General features: G+C 33.4%; 1 long non-coding RNA gene across 1 annotated transcript; it reads right to left on the bottom strand.

The window, feature by feature from the left end:
- Positions 1–299: 299 nt before the first annotated feature.
- Positions 300–5,037, bottom strand: LOC149792344 (uncharacterized). Its single transcript, XR_016423290.1, has 3 exons — positions 4,885–5,037; positions 2,657–2,759; positions 300–491 (listed from the first exon to the last, which is right to left on the bottom strand). It is a non-coding gene; the product is annotated as an uncharacterized LOC149792344 (long non-coding RNA).
- Between the last annotated feature and the right edge of the window lie 725 nt (positions 5,038–5,762).

Here is a 5,762-nt window from a genome sequence, read left to right as displayed (position 1 = left end):
AAATCCAATTAACAACCCGTCTTTCTAAGAGAGCGAGTTACACATACATGCGTGCGTGCGTGCGCGCGTACGTACGTACGTACTTACATACATACATACATTTTTATGTAAATACAACCTGCTAATTGAAAGACGAGAGATGAGTAGTGCCGTAGAGTAAAATATTTCTGATTCTGCAATCTCTTATGTCAAACTACCTTTTCTTTATTCTTGTTTTTGTCTGTGTTTTCAATAAAATAATGACTACGTAGGTCGCCTACTAACTAATGAAGAAACTGTTTATTACGGGAACAAGTGCCAACTTTTCCAGGATATTTATTGTTTAAGTTATTTGTTCATAAGCAGGAAAAAAGCTGTCTTTAACTGTTGTGAGTCCATGATGATGTTAATGAAAGTGAACCATTTGCTCATTCAGCATCTGTTTATTCAAGTTCGTTTGTCATAAGGTGACACATGCTGTACTTTGTCACACTTTCATGGGTGGGATGAACCTGCAAAAGGTTGCAAAAATACATAATAATGCAAATGATCATATATATATATATATATGTGTGTGTATATATATATATATATATATATATATATATATATATATATATATATATATATATATATATATATATATATATATATATATATATATATATTGTTACCAACAAGGCTAATCAGTCTACAAAAATCTCAGAAATTAATATGTGGGCACTATGAGGGATAATTATAATACAGAAATGAGCGAACTGGCACTTTGAAGGGCATAACTTTCACAAAGGTTATGCTATATCAGTACGATAGAAGACGATAAATATTATGGTATATCAGTACGGTAGAAGACGATAAGTATTATGGTATATCAGTACGGTAGAAGACGATACATATTATGGTATATCAGTACGGTAGAAGACGATAAATATTATGGTAGATCAGCACCATGCCTCTATATGACGAATATACTGTCGTTAAATACGATTTCATCGTATCGGGAATGTATAATCTGGTATAAAATATAGTGTATTTGCTTTTATATTTTATATTGCATATACTTGCTGTAAATATATCTTATTTTAAGTTGTGATGTGGAAAGTTATTCGAAGATCTATAATATGAAAAATTTGGTGATTTCAATTAACGAAACTTTAAGTGTAATGAAAGTATTATCATAAGTAGATAAGCTGGGTACCACGCTAAATTTTTTGTACACGGTGTACCGCGGTATTTCTGAACACACCCTTATTCGTACCACGGTATACCGCGGTATTTCTGAACACACCCTTATTCGTACCACGGTATACCGCGATATTTCTGAACATACCGTGCTACGTCCTAGGTATACCTCAATTACAGAAAGGACCAACAATTTCATGTTGGGGGCAGGAGACAGGGACTTTTTTAAAAAGTTCCGTCTGTCAATAACCGGAACACAAAATTATTTTCTTGAGATAAAAGAAAAAATAAAATATCTCAGCTCAAATGAAAATCCCAGCCCTTCTCCCCCCACGGAAAAATAAATGGTCATTAATTTGATACGTGTATGTCGATTGTTGTATCAGTTGCAATCTAAAACCTGTAACTAAAGTGGGATGATTCAGTTTACAATATAGCTTATTCCTTATTAAATAACATTGCGCTGACATTAGAGCGCTTGCTGATGTAAGAAAACATTGTGCAGAAATTAGGGCGCTTGCATTGCTGGTAAAAACATGAAATGTGGATACTGAAGCCTACAATTTACAAGGTAGACTATTGATATAATGGGCAGGGAAACTTTGAGTTCGATGCCAACATCCACGCAAGATATTTATCAGAGGGGGCCAGTAAACATAACACAAACTTACTCAACAAACGAAAAACTATTTAGTGGATATGAGAAGTTGCGTAAAATTCAAACAGAAAACAACTGCTCTCCTGAAAATCTTATGACGAGTCAGTCTTACAGAGGGTGATGTGTACTTAACATATTAACACACGCTAGTAAATAACTATAAAAAATCACTTTTTAAGCCGATTTTTTTTCTCTCCGAGAAGTTAGATTTGCCTGAATGTCTCTCACAACATTCCATTTGACCACCACTTGACACGTGCCAAACATGTGATTAAAGTATCATAAATAAAATTGTATTTGTAATAATCAAAATTAATTTGTGACAAATACAACTGTTTTGTAAAGAAAATATTATTTTATCATGAAAAATGAATATATGCTGTTAATATGATTAAATTCTTAACAAGATTACAATTTGCGTACATTAATTACTGACAGAAAGTACCAACGTAACGGTATAGTTTAAAGTTACGTGAACCCGAAAAAAAAAAAAAAAAAAAAAAAAAAAAACGGCCAGCAGTATGCCGTGCAACTAAGGACACTTATATCAATACCAAACTTTAGGTTGCCGATTGGTTGTTTTCTCAACCATGTGATCGCCTTTGAAAATAGCTTTGTTTTTGTTGTTCTGCCATTAGGGCGATTTCCTTAAGACACCGCCATTTTTCTAGAACTACAGTGTTTGAAAACGTTTGTCTTCTTCTATCCTATATTATTTAACATTTAATCAAGTAAAGTTGCAAAGAAAGAAAGAAAGAAAGAAAGAAAGAAAGAAAAAAAGAAAGAAAAGTAAGAAAGAAATAAAACAGAAAGAAAGAAAGAATCTGAAATACTTACTAATAGAGGAAAACGTTCAAGCATCATGGGCGAGGTCTAGCCGTTGTTGTTGTTGTTGTTGTCGTCGTCGTCGTGTTTCGAGAATGGCAGGCACCTTCTATACCTGTTTGTGGGAAATACGTTAAGCAGGTTCGTAAAGAAATAATATTTTTGAAGTAAATAACTAAGTTGGAAAGTAAGTAACCATATAGGTAAGAAACTAGACAAGTAAATCAATAGCTAATTATGTAAATAAATTTACAAGTCAATAACTAGTAAATAAAATAAAGTAATAAAAATAAATTAAAAAAGATGTACATCATCGCCGCAGGCTGATATCTAACCTTAGTGCCCGCTAAGGCAAATACACTAGTCGGTATAGATTAGTCAGTTATCTCCCGATTAGACAGCGCCACAAGAAAACCCAGCCATATCATTCGGATTAACTCTAACCTTAACCCCAATGTAATATTTCCAGGAGTATGAAGGAGTATACTTTCCATAACTATTTGGATTACAGTTGATTTGTTCAGTCATCAGTAAAAAAAATTATTAAAACAAATCACAATTTGTACTACTTTTCGTTCTTTTTTAGACAGTGCTTCGTTTTAATTTTACATTACCGCATTTATAACGATTGTAATTTCAATGACGACAAGCTCTATGTATTTCATAAACAGTAATTGCCAGTATCTTTGCATAATCAAGTCGTATCACATGAAGTTTTATGTTAGGACGTCTAAGCTTTATATAAGAAAAGATTTCCAAGTAAATAAATGGAATATATTGTAAAATATATGTATTAAATCGTAAAGCAATGCTTCTAAAATACGCCAGTCTTTTAAAACTGGTTTACTTGTGACAATATGTAGAAGGAAAGAAGGAAGTACAAAATTCATCAGATTGTACCAATTAAGGAATGATCCTGAACATTTACTTCTGTGACGTAGCAGAATCGCAAATTAAACCTTGGTCAAATGCCGTTTTATTTTCACAACTCTCGTTTAATTAGATGAAATGTTTATCGGTCAGAATTCGGCTTTTATAAATTTCTACATAATCCGTTAACAACAACATCAGCAACACCAAAAAAAAAAATGTCATCATGATCATAGTCGTCAACATTTATGGCTATACAAACTGGGATAATTATAAAACAAGATAATAGGTACAAGAATAGAAATAATACCAACGAAATATAGAACATTCGAACAAACACAGTGCATGTGTTCTTGGATTTTACGTATCAGTTTTTAGATTTATAGATTTTAGTTATATGTTTGATTCTGGGGAATCGGTGATGGGAAGATATTTCTCAGACCGAGTAATTAGTGAATCGGCAGGTACAGGTGCCATGCTGAACGGTATTCTCTGGACTTTCAGGTGGCCTGAGTTAGTTTCGTATTTTGCCCATGAAGCTTCTTAATATATAGATTTCTTAGGATATCCTTACATGTACGTGTTTTGAAATTAGAGATAGAAGTAATTCTTTATATAGGTTTCTGGGGCCTTTTGATGTACATAGCATACATCACCAATCTTTGACTTGTAACAGTTTACTTACAAGTCATACCAATATGAAGTAACAAAAGATTTAAAGAGTGAACTTAGAATCTAGTTAATATTTTGTAATTCGTTAAGTTAATTAGATAAGAAGTAAATTATATGTGGTATTAGTGCGTTTTAATGAAACCCAGTAACAGCGACTGTTATCTGGAAGTCCGTTTAAATAGACGAAACAATGATTTCAAATTAGTGTTTACGCGATTTGCTCTAAATTACAAGCAGAACTAATAGCGTTTATTCGCAGTTTGGCACAAATTATACACGAACAAGATGGCTTTTTTTCCTCTCACAAGGATGACCACATCCAGATATTTACGAATTTTTATGCATAAAATGCAAATAATCAGAGACCAGTGAGCCAAGTTTATTTTATAAAGAAAACAACGGAGAAAAAAAAGAACCCACCACCCTATCCAACCCCCCCCCCCCCCAAAAAAAAAAAACAACGAGCAACAAACAAAAACCAAGAAAAGAAAAATAATAATCTGGAACACTTTCCTTTAAAATAGTTTGACGCAAGTGTAATGAATAAATATAACCTTCTCCTACACCCTCCTCCCAAGAGAGAAAACAAATCCGTACGGAAAAATTACACACACACACACACACACACACACACACACACACACTCACGAACGTGCGGACAGACAGAAGGACAAAAGATAATGGCATTGTCATATTACCTGTGAAGTAAAGCAATACAATAATGGTAAGCATCAGGATGTACCATAAAAGAACCCTGAAATCCATGTTATTCCTTTAACGGTATTGTACCTGATCACTACTGATGACGCAATTACCTTGAACGTTTACGTCTGTCTGAAATCGATCACTAAGACTTCTATTTTAAAATGACTGTTCGATCAACATTGGTCAATTTTCCGTCAAATCGAATTTTATCTGCCTACACACGCTTACTCTCAATTAGGCAATCGTCAATGAAATCGATACATATAATGGGTCCTAAGATCTCCATTGCACGAATCCCAGCAAACTGGCGTTAAGTTTTGTGCGAATGTCAATTTTTTGATTTGTATTTTGGACCGCCTGTATTGAATTCATTATGAAATAAGTAAATTAGTGAATTATGTTTGGAAAAGGACGTTCGGTGCCTTCAATGAGTAATTGCTGTATAAATCATTTTACGGGAGTTAGAAATATGACATTATCGTTTCATATCAACGGATATTGAAAAGATTTAAACGGTACAAGTTTAAAGCACGTCTTTACGCCTGTCCTGCACTGAAAATACTTACATTTGACATCACGCATCTGTCAATCGCACGCGAACGGACAAAGAAGAGTACAATAGTATTATGCAACGGATCGCTAGGGCTGAACTAAGATCAGTCCTGCAAAGAAAATATCACAAGACAGAAAACAGTTAATTGCTCGTACGTGCAGTCAGTATTTAATTTCAGAAGTCAATATGTAATTTATGACTCCACTCTTGAGTTTATTTAATTTAATGTAAATTTCAAAGTGACAAAATGAGCAGGTGATTTATATCCAATTCACATGGCAAATAAATGTACATAAATCCATCTTATTATGGCAATAA

This window comes from Sinohyriopsis cumingii, chromosome 9 (genome assembly GCF_028554795.1).
Source record: "Sinohyriopsis cumingii isolate HCF-2022 chromosome 9, ASM2855479v2, whole genome shotgun sequence".
Taxonomy (NCBI): Eukaryota; Metazoa; Mollusca; class Bivalvia; order Unionida; family Unionidae; genus Sinohyriopsis; species Sinohyriopsis cumingii.
This window is presented reverse-complemented; position numbering and strand designations above follow the sequence as displayed.